Raw genomic sequence first — 18398 nt, 5'->3', positions numbered from 1 at the left:
TGCCCCGTAAATCTTTTTAATACAGTCTATTCCTTTTAGGTTCATAGTTTTATGTTTGGATTTAATGTAACGACAAAATCCTTAAGTTGTATGGCGTGCTGATTGTATTGTATAGTCTTTCTTGATAACATTTACATCTGAAATCATAATATAGAAATTTGATATTGTATTTATTTAAAAAAAACACCCTTTTGTATTTTGACTTATTTCAAGAGCAAATATTGGTGCATAGCAATTTTGTATAGTTCGCGTTTCATTATGTTTACGATGTTTAGAACCTTTGATCTATGTTATCAATTCCTAAAACTATTCTCTCTTCTGTTCTCATTAACAGTTAAATCACTAAATGTACAGAACCAAAATCCCCAATTGTCCTATTTGTTATCGTTTTTATGTTTGAAAACATATGCCTCCTTATTATTTCTTTCATCAGTACTGGAGCGTTCCTGCGACGATTCCAATTTCTTGTTTATCCTGTTCATTCCTTTAATTACCTTTCAATTTGAAAGATCCAATACTGGTGGTGTAATCTTCGTCTTGTAGGTTTTTTAATTTTTAGAATGAGGTAGTGTAACCATATATTTTATAATATTATTTATACAACAAGACGTTAATAAGAAATTCACTATTTCAGCTTGTTAACTATTTATCCATTCTCACTATTTCAATTTTTGTTATGATTGTTTTCTCTCACTTTTATATTACCTCATTTTCCGTTTCAGTTTGTTTCTCCAACTTTTAATGTACATATTGCGCATTCGGTATTTATGTATTTCGTTATTTCTAGCTGCTAGGCTGACTTTTCTTCCTCGCATAGTACTTATTACCACTTGTAATCTTACAGATGAATCTGATGTTACTTTTACTTTCCAAAACCATTGTACTATTGCAACATTTTAAGTTTACAAGATGTCAATTATTCTATTGATTTTGGTCTGTTCAGACCCGTCAAAGAAATAAGCTGGCTTGAGAATAAACCTACTTTCTGTTCTTCGATAGGTTAGTTTGTTCATATTATGTGGACGTTCCTTGAATTATGGATTGACCATTTATTATTCTGTTAAGTCTTTAGGAATTTTCATTTATTTTAGCGACACAGTGTTTTCAGTTTGCGTCCAATTTCAATTTCAACAGTACATGTTGTTACTGTTCATTGTCTTGGTCTCCAGAATCTTCCTAACCTTGTTTGAGTCATCTTGCTTGTCATAGAGCAACAACTATTCCTCGTTTAATATCTTCTCAGTATTTTCTTGGTTTATGTCTTCCAATATGTAAACAACCAGATCATGTATATGAGTTGTATGATTTTAAACACTTCCTCTGTAATATTAGGTAGGCACCTGTTTGCAAAGAAAGATTTATGTTTTGACATTCCAACAGTGGGACCTGCTTTATACTCTGGCCTTGCTTATGTATAAGTTGTCTAATAACAAAATACGTTACTCGATCAAGTTGATCTTCTGTTTGTATCGCTTGAATGCTTCTTAAATCAGTCATGCCTATTGATTTATGATGTGCGTTCCTGTTGTCTTCAAACAACTTAAAAAGAAAAATGCACCCATTTTCAAGTCTCATTCTTTATGAAATATTTCCACATTGGTTTTAAAAGGTTCTATAAAGTCTTTCTACAAGATCTTTTATCAGAAGCTCTTTTCTTCAGCACTTGCTTAACACTTCTATTTTACCGTAGGTCTATGGAGGGATAGAATTTGACAACATCAGGGATAAAGACAGCGTCCAGTACATATCTGGATTTTCTACGGAATAATGGCTCTCTATTAGCAAAGGTTTATTAGAACTTTCAAAACTAAGACGTGGAAAGACTATCTAAATATTGCATATTATCCCCTCTTTCGACAATACTTTCAATGCCTATGCAAATTTGGAAAGAACTATATATCCCAGTCAAAATGTATTTATATCCGTTATTATCTTTCTCATATATTTGCATATCAACAATGTCTTATGGACAATTAGAATCAACGTCATGAACATCCACCTTTTTGTCTGGAAATATTTTTCTTGCTTTTATTGTTTAATGTGCAGACATAATGATTGGTCATCCATTCTATCAAGCTTTTGCATTTGATGTTGCTCTGATCTTTTTTATTTGTTCCCAAATTTAACTGACGTTTACGCAAGCAACTGAATGATCGGAATCATAGTATCAATAATTTCTAAATATATTTCTTTATTAATAGTTTTTTAAACAATTAATGTGGCGCATGAAATGAGCTGTATTGTAAGGCAAATATGTCGATATCTGAAAGAAATATTTTATATCTAATTTAGAGTTGGTGGGCGTCTTATTTAACACAGTGAGTTGCTTGGAAAAACAAACACCAAGAAAATTAAGGCGTGAATCTGTTTAGATATAGCTTAAATAATTGCATGCTTCAGTGTTTCAAAAATACAGAATAATGACAAATAACGTTCGTGTGTCAAGGCATTGAAACTACTAGCCTGTTTATTTTTGCAAGTATGTCAAGCAAAACAGTAAAATATCTATAGTTCAAAACTAATATTTATTAACCCAAAGTAAGCGATTAAATATATAAGGTCCAGTCTAAAACCATTATCCTTTTGGTCTGTATTTGTCACCTTAAGACGATATGTGAAATGTAAAACATTTATTTCGTGTATTTAATCAGTTTAATTGAATATAATTTTTCCACATATAATGTATTATTCCCTTCGTTTCATGACCTTTAATTTGTAACCCTCAAACTTTTAGTTTCATTTCTTCTGTTCTATTGTCTCGGATTACGAAGTAATTATACGCTTGGCTGAGCGCGCATAGACATCCAGATAAGAAATACATTTGTGTACACACATATGACAATGTCGATCCAATATTATTTAAGTGCTTGTGATCTGATGCTTTTTGTGGATTTAATGCCATTTTCAGCACATTATAGGCTATACATGACGAACGGTAGATATGTTGGAGAAAGAACCAGAAAAAAAATCCCCGGGAAGATCGAGAAGCTAATAGAAAGCTTTCTCACAAGCCTACACTAGTCGAGGCCAAGAGGCCAACCCATGCGGACAGAGGTGAGATGTAAGTGAATTGTAAAGAATAGCGCCTTAGACCACTCAGTCACTTGGGCCCCGAGTTGAAATCTGTAGACGGAGCATTGAATCATTCGGTCATTAGTCCTCAAAAACCCGAATACAAAGCATTCCATTGTAAATTGAATTAATTTTCATGTCAGGTACATACTAATATCACACAAGTTTTTAAATCTGTTTTATTTTTATATTTAAAATTTAAGTATCTATTTAAGGAACTGCTTTGTAACAAACATGGCATGTTACTCATTTTTGATATGCATAAGAACCAAAATTAACCACCATATATATCACTAATTTCTGGATATTCTGAAAACCATACAATCCTAGAAATAAATCATACGTAAAATTGCAGTTATGGATTCAGTCTCTATCACGCTTAAACTCAGAGAGGAAGTGCATTATCTACCTTTGCCTATCAGACATATCCTGGTATACGATGCCGTATTCTGTTCTACGTTGCCGTATTCTAGTCTACGATGCCGTGTCGGTATAAATGCGTGTATCTTTGTGTTTTCCTCTCCCTTTTGAAATTGTTGCATTTACACTTTCCCCTTATTTTTGTTAAACTAAATTTTGCGATAGCTCAAGGAGCAGAAATAGTAACATAACTAACGTTTACTAATAAATGTCAAATTGCATACTAACATACTTTCATATTTTCGATGGCGTAACCCAAGTTATTAAGTTGCCCACAGAGCTGAATGTGGACAAGTGTAAATCTTCAATAGCTGAAAGTGGGATGGTCGGAATAATCTGCCATTTTAAGACTCATATGTATATATAATATGTATTACATATGTCAAAAAATCTGTTTTGTAAACAAACAAAAAACAAAAATGTATGAGTGAACAATGTATTTACACGCAGGTATGAAATGGTTTAAAAAACTTTAGAAGGATAATGATTAAAATCATTACTATAGACATTACTTTATGAATCTACTATCTGATAGACAAAAAAACAACATAGATAGACTAAAACAACTTACAAAATCCATCAAATATTGATTTATGCCTGATCTAACATGTTTAGATAGAGAAGACACAACTAAAAGACTTCAACTGCTTTTGTATATTCAATTTAACGTGATATGTACTTACATCTATAGCTGTTATTTATATTTTTCAGGGCAAGATAATGCACAGTATTAAGCCTAAACTATAAACTCTTCAAACAATTTTAGCATCAGTCTTTGCTTATCTTAGAGTTTTCAGTATCTAGCATTTCCATGGTCAATCAATTCAGTCCAAGATGCATATGACATTACATGTTGCGCGTGCAGTTATAAACCAAAGTTGAGGACACTTATGAATGTGGCTGAGATATATTTTGCCGGTTCAATTTTATTAATTGAAAGCATGAAAAATATATATCTTCGGAAACGTTGACACTCTGAGGATGAGTTCAAAAGTCTTTAGGAATATTTCTAATAGTGCTTATGAAAGTTCCTGACAACGATTCCAGTATTCCAGTTCAGTATAATGCAGCACTGAATTTCGAGAAAGACCACAACTTTCGTCAAGAGATGATACACACGGGTTGTACAGTCTGGTAAGTTATACGAAAACTGATTATACCACGCTTTTTAAAAGAAGACAAATATCCCGAAAAGCTGCTGTGTTTTGCTAGAGCTCAGATATGTGTGGTAAACAGTCATCTGAACAAACATTGATATCACAAGCCACAAGAAATTGTAGAATAAGAACGAAAAAAATGCTTGGAATTACAATCAAATATGATACAGAGTTGAATATCAAATATTTATTAATAAAACCGTAATATTATGCAGTTCCAATATTCTTCTGATAAAAATACGAAATGTAAAACAAGGACCATTTTCAAGGCTGAAAAAGAAAGATAAGTTTACAAATAAATAGGATAACGATAGGAATTTCGAAACAAATGTGTATCATTATGGATAAAACTGTATTAGTACTCAATGTCCTTATAGTGACATATTCTTCCTTTTCGACATATCAATGTTTCAAAAGATTTAAAGATAGAAAGTCTTCTTACACGTGTTTTGACGAGTCAACGATTATCTGCAAACGTACGAAAATACATTTAAACGCTTTCAATATCGGCAAACAATTAGACACCATATGAAAATCCCTCAAAATACAGACAACAGTAATACCGGTATTCTGTCACTATTCCCGCTAATCACGGTATTCTGTCACTATTCCCGCTAATCACGGTATTCTGTCACTATTCCCGTAACCCTGGTATTCTGTCACTATTCAAATTTACTCAACATTTGTTCGATAATCAAGGAATATCAAACACATGGAGCAAAGAAAAGAATCTCTAAGACATTGCAACACGTGCATACGCATGCAAAATTATTTCTATGGGAGTTTAAGTATATTTTGAGATATGTTGAAACTTTGAATCAGGTTGTACGACTGATCTTTTGCGTAAGCCGAATTTTCTCAACGTTTATATAAGTGCAAACATTTGTTTTAAAAATAGATGAATTTTGTATCTCGCTGATAAAGTTTATAATTTCATATATTTGAAATCAGTTGTAAAAAAGGCCAACAACATTCACACGCATCCTATTAGAATAGAAACACTATAAAATAGGACTATGTGTGTGTGTGTGTGTGTATATATATATATATATATATATATATATATATATATATATATATATATATATATATATATATATATATATATATATATATATATATATATATATATATATATATATATATATATATATATATATATATATATATATATATATATATATTATTATTATTTTTGCTTATCCTACTTCAAAGGACATGGTACCATGAATGACTAAAATGGTCACCTTATTCAGTGGTCGCATTTACTGAACTGAGCCACTGACTTACAAATCGGAAATGTGTCGTACAGAGTACGCTACAAAATTAACATTAACAAATGTGTCGTACAGAGTACGCTACAAAATTAAAATTAACAAATGCTAAGCTCCGCGGCAGTCAGACAATAATAATTCAAACTTTAACAGTCAGAATGTTTGTTGAAATCTCAAGAGATAGAAACGAAAGATAAGAACACAGCATCTTATCCTGCGGCCATCATTTCGTAAAACGCAGTGAACTTATGTTAAAAGATTTATATAGTTTCGTTAGAAAATCTACTGTTTCTTTTTCCAAACGCTGAGATAAAATAATGGAAAATTTGGTTGATAGCTTTAAGTTGCAGTATTCAATGATTGTATGTCAAGATTAACACTCCGAATCACATTTACCTCTAAATTCTTAATCATGCTTCTCTGGCAATTCAAATTTATGTATAAATTTAACACGAATATTGTACTTTTACGAGTATAGAGAACAATACGCATGGCAATTGCTTTCTATATTTATAAGAGCACAGTGTTCATGAACTGCTCAACTCTCAAATCTCAAACTTAAATCACTCTTGATTCTAGTATATTTTTTTATACTTATAATGCAGAATTTCGTTTGAATAACCACATAAATTTATGATGGACTTTAATTTACGGAAGAAAACTACTGTTACACGCACACGGGTATTTACTTGACCGAGCGGGTGCACATACTCTAAATTTACTACACTATTTATTTTTTTATCTTTTAACATGTACTTAACTGCTTCTATTGTCTTGTGTTTTTGTTGTTGTTGCAAGAATGAAAGATTTAATGTTATTAAAGAAATAAAATAAAGCGGTAGATTCGGGATCTTTTTTGTTTTGTTTTTGAGATTACTTTAGAGAAAATGTATTACCGTTCTCTGCAAGTGTATATTCATTTTACAATAATGAAGCCTCTTTACTACACCGTAGTTTAGTCTTATATCGACTTAAAAAATGGTTGTAGTTTAGTCTTATATCGACTTAAAAATGGTTGTAGTTTAGTCTTATATCGACTTGAAAAAGGTTGTGTCGATAACAAGAATGACCAGAAGAGGACTGTTCTTACTGCTAACTCACTATGACTCTAGCTTTAATAACAATACAGTGAGGACAGCAACGACTCGGGCTTTACTGACAATCTAACAATAATTTGGAAGTTTCTCAAAAGTCACACATTTTAATCTCTTAAAATGTATATTAGACACGCGAATGTCTTTTCAAAAATATTTGAAATAAAACTATAACCCTCGAAAACCATGGTGATTTCTGGATTTAAAAGAACTGCAAAAATAGGTCAAAACCTTTCAACTGTATTTCGTAGCTTTTAAACACACGCATTGAACAATGTCATATACTATATACGATACGTTACTAACATGTTTCTTGTTTTATAGGCATCACAAATATTAATTTTATATGCACATTGTTTTGAGTTCGGGTCCATCTGTTATGCCATTTTTTAAAAGAAGATTTCGAGTATGAGATGTTAACTCAGAACTGGAAATCACACCCGAAATTTACAAATACGGCCTTCTCATTGCTTCAAATAATTTTGAGTACTATTCGGAGTAAAGTTTTAAGATAGTCTGGTATTCAAAACACTGTCCTCCAAACGCATTCGTTATATTAATACTATCATAATACGAGATGTATAAAATTAATCCTTATACATGACACAGTCATCTGACAAAATCCGACTTTGCAGAAAGTTATAAACCATTTATTTTTGGGTAAGCATTGCTTGCTAATCACAGAAGCACACCATATAAAGAGTCCGTCCTGACAATTCAATATGGCTCTGTTAGACATTACCGCGTATATCTATTCTTAAAATAAACAAAACATAATTTATATATAAAATTAAATTTTGAAAAAAGAAAAGATACGTTAAATAGTTTAGGATATTCACGTGCATGATAACATCGATGGTTATCTATTCTACACAGTCAAAATTTAAAATTTGTCTAAAGAGTCTAACACCATTTCCTTTGATTTCAATATCACTTAACTGTTACTTAAAAACTTATTTCTAATTAGCCCAAACATTTAATTTGATTAACATTTCCTAAAATGTTGTTTTTAGATTTCTTTTAAAATCAAATTATCCTTTCAAAATTTATACTTATATTTCCATATCGCTCTGTAGTCTACACTGACTACTACAGTGAGAACGTTATCAAGAGTTGTAGTAATTTGCGGTATAGGAATTACACTGTCATGGAGGGTTGGAACAGTAATAATCAGAGTTGGTATTTTATATAATAAATCTAACTGCCAAAGCACGAATGCGATCTAAAAGTTTATATTGACCAACACAAATTGTATGAACAAGCATAAAAAATAATAGAATTTAAAACAATTACAATTGTCATTGCCAGGAAAAATATTTAAGTCAAGTATATTACCTCAAGAAAGTCAATTGTATACTGGAAAGTATAAAATTTAAGAACAGTTTAAAGAGCCGATTTCTTAACTGGTGTTCAGTGCAGATTGACGTCGTATCTCATTTTTATGATGTGGCTAGAATCGTCCGGACATTTTTCCTGTTAAGTTGTTTTGATTCGTATTGGTATTTTTTGAATTTGTTTTTTTGGTTAAAAATATTTTCCCGTTTCAAGATGAATTTCATTTTATTTTTTCCTTAGTTAATTGGATAGAACCACATAATATAGAAACTGCTTGAATCAAAATTCCCCTCATACCTGTAAGATGGCTCAAAGTTACAAAGCATTTGCAAACATGTTTACAGTTGCGTCTTAAAATGAATACAAATTAGTAGTTAGCATTATAGTTAGCATTACAATAACTGCATCGAAAAAAAATAGTTAAATTTTTTTTCCCCCACAAACAATACAGCACGCATTGCCAGAGCTGAGTCCCAGAGGGGCAATGAACGTAGTCGTATTGTCCTAGCCCGTTTTTCATACCCTAAGAAGCTCCGTTCCTTATCATTAAATACATGGTCTGTATCGTATCAACTTTAATCAAAGATCGCAAATAGACGTAGCTTCATTTAAGACGCAGAGATGCCACATTTGATCTCATTTGGGGAGTCTCACACGACCATCATATTGACAGAATTGGATTTGTCAGATATGTCGCTTCAGTTTCATACAAACAGAGGGTTAGGAGATGGTTTGTGTGTGTACATATGAATACGGACGTTTATTGGTAATGGCGATAGTCTATAACATAGCATTTTGCGTTACCGGCACTTGATGTCGAATAGGAGCCACTTGGGTATCTGGTACAGAAATGTGGAAAATGTAACAACCATCCATTTTCATCGTGAATACCTTTGAACACTCTTTAATTATCAAAGTTGAATTCGGAAGCAAATTGAATTGAATGATCTGTTTTACTTTTTATTTTTTATTTTTACTGTATTGTTTTATTTTGCCTATTATTTTTACGTAATATAAGAATGTATCGTAATTATTTTTGTCATTATTTTCTGCACAAATGATTCTACAATTGAAAGACGCGTCCTTCATAAAAAATAGATCATATGTTACTCAGAATGAATGTCATTCGTCAAAGGTTCATGGTGGTTTGTCGCCGCATCTTACATATATTGTTCATAAAATAAAATAACTTGTATAGTTTTGCGCTCTAAGTGTTGAATGACTCCAGATGTTTAATAATCTCGATTAACAGTTCACATATTCGAGACTAATGAACACTGGATTTAATGTAAACAAAAACACTCCATATTTACGAAACTTAAAGTTCTCCTATGAATAAAATGGAAATATATTCCAAGCGTGACACAGGTAAAAATGAAATTCTCATATTAACTAGAAATTAAAGCATCACGGTAATGATTAAGTTGCGGAAAAATGTAAAAACTTGTGAAACCTTACATGAATAAATAAATAAATAAATAAACACACACACACACATCTAACCAGAAGTGTACCTCTTCTTACACACCTAAAATTTGTTTTCTATTTCTAAATATATTTTTATTTAGTTCTGCACTGAAATCTAGAGTACAAAATTAGTCAATACATGAATCTAGGCTGGACAATTTCAAGTGATATATAATTAAGTATATATTATTTTGTTTCTTTTGTCAAGTTTAATGATATAAAATTCATTGCCTTTTCAAAATTTAAATGTCAATGAATATGTAAACCGGAATTCGGTATCAACGAGGCTCATATATGGTGCTTCCTTGAGTTTTACCTATTCAGGCATCATTTGTGTAATGAACGTGTATTCATTTCCTTGAAGACTGTGTATCCATGATCCTGTCTTGCAAAATGGAGAGAGAAAATGGGGAGGGGGGGGGGGAGACGTACGGAATAAGAATGAGGGTAAAAATGAGAAAATCAAACCTATCGTTAAATCGCGAATAAGAATCCAATTGTCATGGACGTTATGTATCACAATGTGAAACCTGTTCCTGTATCAACAATAAGACTTCTTGCTTCTACCTATCATTTATTATACAGATAGGTCATGACTTTATAGACTTTATAGACTTTATAGACCTTGGGCGCCTTAAATCGGTTGTTGTGCAGTCTTCAAACACAACCATAAATTGCAAAGAAAAAGTGAGGGCTAACGAAGTGAATTTTTGGTTCCATTTTAGTGTACTTTCAGCATAAACAATTTAAAATAAATTCCAAATGGTTGACGAAGACTATTGCTCTTTAAGAGCTTTTGCATGTGGTCACACATTATCAATACGTCCATCCATAAATCCATACATTAATCCATACATGCATACATTCATCCATGAATACATATATGCAGGTATGAATACATAAATCCGTCACCAAACTTATATATATATATATATATATATATATATATATATATATATATATATATATATATATATATATATATATATATATATATATATATATATATATATATATATATATATAGATAGATAGATAGATATACATATATGTATGTGTATGTGTGTGCATACATATGTGTGTATATATATATATATATATATATATATATATATATATATATATATATATATATATATATATATATATATATATATATATATATATATATATATATATATATATATATATATATAGACACACACACATATCATAAATCAAAATATGTATTCCTTGCTTTGACTCATTTATATATTTCTTTATTTCATATCTTCTGATTTCTAAACTTTTCTTCCGACCGTGGATCTTCAACGGTTAAAACAGGAATCTTGTGAATATAGTTTGTGATCAAAGTAGATGTTGTGACACTAAATCATATTCAAAATTTCCAGACTGAAATGAGGTAAATTAGATATTTTATTTCCGATATTTACTTTCTGCACATTTTTGGTTGACTGAAGTGATGCGATATAATATAGTTATTGTACGGGCATGGTTTTGAAATGCGGTATTATATGATCGAAAATTGTCATTTCCGATATCACTCACGCCAAATTCCATGGAAAATCACGTTAGGTCCAAGCAAACTGAAACCATTTCTCGCTTCTCTTTCGGTGAATATTTGTTATCCAATCCTTAGCCAATACTTTACCAATATATCCTCGTATAAAAGACCGCGGTACATGCCTTTCTCACTTACACCGTTCGTATCATCTAAACGGTAATCGATTGGTCGACAAATTACGCTATCGATGGACTATGTGTATTACTGTTGTTATGATATTTTAGATTTTATAATAAACATCTATATCTTTCAGTGTCCCTAGACACTCGATAGTCCTAAAATTATCGCGATAAGACAACAACACAGGAGAGTTATAAATCTCTGTTTTAAAACAGAGGCATCACGGCAATTTTTGGTCCAAAAGCAAATCATTTACAATCCTTGTATGGTCTAATCTGGCCATGTTTGATGAAAACCATGTTACACAAGGGTATATTTTAATGGATGGGGATCTTGTTCAATTTTCTTCAATGTAATACATCAATATCTTAATTATATTGATGCATGTAAATTATTGTACTTGATTACTCAATCACTCCCTTGGTATGCAGATAACTTGGCGTCTGAAAACTAACGGTTTTGATTTTTGTTCGCAATGAGCTTCTGGGCTGGAAATAAATATGGTGTTCCATAACTTTATCCACTAAAATATCATTAATGTAATGTTCAAGACTCTGAAGCAATTGTACTCTGGCCCATGAGAAATGTCGAAAACATTCGAATTAGGGATGGAAGTCATAGTATTAACTCTCAATTACCTGCTCTTGTTTAAAACTCTTAAACACCGAATAATATAGTATACGGAATGAATCAAAACTCATTATTGAAGTCCATTTACATAGATTATGTTGATCTAATTTAGAATGATTGGATGAGTAAATATATTAAGAAAGTAGATGACACTGAGTGTTTTTGATTGAAGAATATGTGCCAAAGTTATGCAGTTCTTTTTTAAATCTACAATATTTGTATCAGATATTCATCAGGTTGTGTGTGTGTGTGTGTGTGTGTGTGTGTGTGTGTGTGTGTGTGTGTGTGTGTGTGTCCAGTGTGTCCAGCTAGGTGACAACCTCAGTTTTCAGGATCATAAAGTTAACTTTGTTCTCACTAAAACCAATACATGGAAACGTATTGAAGGAGTATTTGTTTTTCTATAAAGTTTTATAAAATCTTACCCAGTTTTAATTTGCGAACTCCTCACATTAATTGAATGAAATTGTTCCGATACACATTACGTTAGGAAAACAATCAACCGATGGTGATCTATGTTATGCTTGGTAACTTAAAAAATATACCTCTAAAGAATTGTTAAAAATATACCTGTAAAAAATGTTAAAAATATACATGGAAAGGACATTCTAATGTAGATGGCATTTTAACAGACAAATAACTTATTTTGATAAAAATGGCAAGTGCAATAATAACCCATGTAATTAAAAAGGGGAAATAGATATACATAATATCATATGGACAGATCTCTCTCTCTCTCTCTCTCTCTCTCTCTCTCTCTCTCTCTCTCTCTCTCTCTCTCTCTATATATATATATATATATATATATATATATATATATATATATATATATATATATATATATATATACACACAACAGATATATAGTGTGCCATTGGAAACATTCTTGATTTTTCAGCATTTCAGTACGTACATGTTTTTCTCTAAATTGTATTTTATGAACTTGAATTCTTTTAAATATTTATGAAAGTATTTGTTTCCCTTGGTTTAGATTCAGAAACATTAAAATAAATAAATAAATAAATAAATAAATAAATAAATAAATAAATAATAGCAATAATAATAATAATAATAATAATAATAATAATAATTGTAGTAGTAGTAGTAGCAATATCACTATTAGTAGTAAACAATGCTAAGAATGAACTACAATGCAAATAAAACACGTTTGAGTGTGACTATTGGAAACACAAAGGTTTTACCCATCTTACTAAATTTAATTACAATTTTCTGAAATTGATTACAGAAGGATTTATCTACGACTTAATAGATTATGTACATCAGGCAACATGAAGCATATATATATATATATATATATATATATATATATATCTTGTATTATAGGTTTCAAATTGCCATATGTAGCAATTATAATTTCCCATTATAATTTCCCATTTCATTGATGCCTTTTGTAAATATTTAGAATCATAATGTATCATTGTCTGGTATATGACCCTTCCTCCATTAGTCTGATCCTAAATAAACTGGATGTAATACCAGCTTGATTTCTCTTCAGATAGCGTTAGCTACGTGACCAAACAAACAAAGTAGCGACTTAATATGGAACGTAACCTTACCAGAGGATGGGCCCTGGATTCTCTTGCTCGGCTGGAATTAACATAAATCTCTCTCTGCACCGAGCTTTGAAGCAGCCGCAAAGTGAGGGAATTGTGGCTATCTTAGACTCTGAGATGCGCCAAGAGGCGGGGACCAGCCTCATAATCATTACGATGGTGCCAATAGGAAATTTACAGAAAGCCAGTCAAAGAGGCACCATGTGGGGTCGGCTAAACAACAGCAGAATGAAAATGATAAAGCTGAAATAGAAAGGTTAGGTTTATACACAAATGCACAGATAAACTGATACTTGTGGAAAAAATATAATTCTCAGAGATACTTTCCAAATGAAGCAACTTCACAGCTGTTTAATTCATGCGATATTTTGTGCAACTACTGAACTGTGAAATGTATAACGAGTGACACAATTGTCTAACCGTTTCAACATCTGAGCGTCCATCTTTTTATACATCAAGTGACATGTCATTGTTGTCATTTGCTTCTTGTTTTATACGTAATATTCTTCTTAAGATTTTTCTTTTGTATTTTATTCTGGAAAGCTTTGGAAGATAGTCCATTTGTAAGTTTTATAAATACAATTATTTCACTTTCGAGAAAAAGATACCCCGCAAAAATCTAGTTATTATTATTACTATTATATATATATATATATATATATATATATATATATATATATATATATATATATATATATATATATATATATATATATATATATATATATATATATATATATATATATATATATATATATATATATATATATATATATATATAGAAACCAGATCTAAACCCCATATTTTAATAAGATGCTTCGACGTCGTAAGGTACAATGTCATGATTTCTTATTCAATGAAACATTTCGTACATATGCATATCACGTCAATGTTAATTTTCATCGAACAATTAATCGAAATGGTGCTGATCTGATTCAGTTTCAGACACAATATTGTGATAGTTTGATTGTAATGTACTTTCTGTTTAAACATATTTGCATTTATTGTTCGGGATTTGGTTTACGTCTGTCAATCGGAATGAAACTTATTTTCTGTTGGATTATTCCAAATCATTGTGATGTTTAGTACCAAGTAAGTGCAATATCACGATTCAGTGTATTCACGTCTGATTTTTTTCTCTGGCTTAACTGCATTGTTTTGGATTCTTTACATACCGGTATTGCGGGTCATTTTCTACAATCTACTTCCTCGCCATTGTGTTTGTATACTTACTTGTCATATCTTGAGAACTGGGAAACTGTTATTTTAATACAATTATTTCTCTTCCGTTTTGTTCAATATCAAGTTTGTTAATTTTTTTTTAAACTTTTAACTAAATGAAAGATAGTCTAGCGATGAAAGACAGACTCGTAAATTATTTTCCATTTCTGATACTGATTTTTCTATTCTTTTCGAATGTGGAAAAGATTATTAATTTCTTAATTATAACGAGCTGTCAATTTGACCTTTATTGCAAGGTAAATATTGATAATCATTGTCCTTAACGTTGAAAGTTCCCGACAAACATCTTCGTGCAATTGTAATAGTGCATATATATATATATATATATATATATATATATATATATATATATATATATATATATATATATATATATATATATATATATATATATATATATATATATATATATATATATATATATATATATATATATATATATATATATATATATATATGTGTGTGTGTGTGTGTGTGTGTGTGTGTGTGTGTGTGTGTGTGTGTGTGTGTGTGTGTGTAAACAACAAAATACATCATCAATATTTTTTATGATGGTCGATTACAGATTCCTTCCGATCATTGTTAATTGTAAATAGGTTTTTTTAAGTTCGAGTTAAAGTTAAGCCTTGATTCTGACCTTATAAAGTTCGAGAAAGGGAATTTCGCATTAGGTTGACAGAGTATTTCAAAATTGCTAATTGGGACCTAGGTCCAGTGGAGGGATAGATAAACTTGATTACATTAGGATTTTCATTCTTACCTTAGCATCCGAAGCAGATTCAGTCTTTTTATTTGTGTTCAGATTGATTTATTTAACATATTATTCACTGGAATTACAAAGTGCTCAATAATATTCTTGGACAGAACATTAATTTGGAATCATAGTGACTTAGGTCAAGGACATTTTGGTTTATATTATTATGATACATCAATAGACAGTTGACACATCGAAACAATCGAGGACATTGGTACAATAGTACATTCGAGACTACATGCACATCAACACATTTAATAATGGAATTTATTTGGAACACCACCGGAATTCAGTTGAAACTTCATAAATTTTGACTTGTGATAGAACTTTTAGGACTTTTTGGGATTTAATCCACAAAGCTGTTAGTTATTCTTTAATTTTCAGTTTGTATTCTAGGGAATAAATTATTTGTATAATATTGCAAAATTTGACGGTTTTGGCTCTTTTCTTTTGCTTAGTTTAAGACCATGGAGTTGTAATAATTTATATTTTACACTGGATGGGAAAGTGTGCCGTTTATATATTATTCATGCTAGATTACGACGTAATGTAAACACATTAATAAATTATCTTTATCGCGTTCAACTTGTTGACGCCCCACTTTTTGTTCTTGCAATGGACTAGAAACCACATTGCATTATATCCAAAGTATAGTGATCAACGGACTGAATTGACAATAAAATTACTCTCAGTGCCACACACATCTGCTAGCCCAAAGTTACTGCTTTGTGGAAAGGCGATGCAAATGAAAAACATAATTCTGCTAAATGTATGTAGAGAAAGAACTGATAGTGGACTATTTAAATTACCTAATGTAATCACGAATTGTGTCTTTGTGAACCCCCGTTTTTGCTACACTATTGTCAGGTTAAATAAAATAAACTTAAGCAATTTTACCATGTAGAGATGCTACTTAAATTGGAATAATTGTGACAATAAACTATGCTTAAACAATAGGCCATTATTCTATTACTGACTTACAGAAAACCACACACACGCACACACGAACACACACACACACACATATATATAAATATATAAAAACTTAAGGATTTTCACTCATGGCTTTGTCAGTGGCGAAAATATTGCATTTTCTTCCACATAATGAAATATATCCGTTATTCGCTCGTTTCAAGGAAATATCGTATCTTGTTTATAGTCTTAAGTGAGAAATATATAAACTGAATGACGAAATAATTTTCATATTTTTTCATTCCTGTATTTTTGCCATGTAAAGTATATATCCTTATATTTTCACATTTGATGATATAAGATTTCCCATCATTCCATGCGACGCTTGATTATGTGTGCCTACAGACATTACAAATGCAGAAACAAAAAACGAGCGCTTTATATGGTAGAATAGATACATAGACACTACATTACATTTCAGACATCGACATGAATTTTTTATGAAGAAATTTGAGTCGACACCGATCGCCTTCTGTGAAATATGTTCCCTTACGTCACTTGTCTTGATAACAAAAAGCCCGCTGTGATGTTTTGCTGAATCGGATTTATTTTGTGGTCAGATATGATGAAATGATTTACAGAATGTGAAAATGTAATTTCTTTTGTGACATAAGGTTATTACAATCCTACTACTCTCTTATGTCACTGATATTTAAATGATAAGCGTTTACGAATAGGTGGTGGGTGTTGTGCTGAAGAGCTAGTTTAATCTTATAGTCTTCATGAGAAATTTTTGTAGACAATAAAATTTAATATTTGTAAACATGTTTACAATGCCTTTTCCATATAAGAAGGTTCGAAAAAGATAACTTGTTTACGAATTTGGTGGGAAAATGACCCACATCCTGGTCATTTTCTTGTATCTTAGTTATTTTATACGCGGTTTGTTATTAATAAAATCATTTATTCTTAGTTTACCAACTGCTTAGTTGATTCTCTTTGGGTTGTGATTTGGGAGGACCGTTTTATTTAAACTATTCATTTGAATTACAAAGTTCGGAATGACTTTTCAGACTAAAACATTATTCGGAATGCAGTCAAAGAAATTCTGGATTATATCCTTGTGATACAGCAAGACTGTACATTCAAGGCTATTGGTACATCAGTATATTCAAGATTGGAATTAATTCAGAACACTATACTTTGGATTTGTGATACATCATTTATGATTATTTGGTATTTAATTCACAATACTGTAAGTTCCTCTTAAGTTTTCATTTTATAACTTAGATAATTAAGTTATTTGCTGAATTTTAGAAAACGTTGGTTTTGCTTCTTTTGTTACTTAGTTGAAGACCAGAGAGTCGTGACCTAGGTATTAAAAAATAACTGAGCTGTTGTTTGATCATATTTTATTGTCATAATATGATACAGTTTCATTGTGCACAAGTTCCTTTAATTTAATTAGCATATCCCTGCTTGGTATAAGTATATCACCTTATTATAACCTGACAATAGTGTAGCAAACATGGGGGCGGGGCGGGAGGGGGATAGAAAGACATCATTCGTGATTAGAATAAGTTACTGAAATCGTCTGGTATCAGTTACATGTTTGGATACATATATTAGAATTCTATGTTTTTTATCTGCATCACCCTTTCCCGAAAGTAGTAAATCAAAGATAACAGTTTGATATGGCACTGAGAGTAGTGTTCTCATCAGCTTAGTTCTTTGCTGACTATACTTCGGACGGACATGAAGAAATGCAAGGTGGGTCCTATCC

The 18398-nt window shown here is 30.9% G+C and overlaps 1 protein-coding gene across 1 annotated transcript in view; it reads right to left on the bottom strand.

The window, feature by feature from the left end:
• The window catches only part of LOC149804814 (homeobox protein six1-like), a 126316-nt gene extending 112583 nt beyond the window's left edge, over positions 1-13733 (bottom strand). The window contains exon 1 of the mRNA XM_089944894.1: positions 13711-13733. The gene's annotated coding sequence lies outside the window, so the exon portion shown is untranslated. The remainder of the gene's footprint in view (positions 1-13710) is intronic.
• Positions 13734-18398: the final 4665 nt, after the last annotated feature.

The sequence above is a fragment of the Sinohyriopsis cumingii genome, chromosome 2 (genome assembly GCF_028554795.1).
Source record: "Sinohyriopsis cumingii isolate HCF-2022 chromosome 2, ASM2855479v2, whole genome shotgun sequence".
In the NCBI taxonomy this organism is placed as follows: domain Eukaryota; kingdom Metazoa; phylum Mollusca; class Bivalvia; order Unionida; family Unionidae; genus Sinohyriopsis; species Sinohyriopsis cumingii.
The sequence above is the reverse complement of the archived record's forward strand: the minus strand, read 5'-3'. Positions and strand labels throughout refer to the sequence as shown.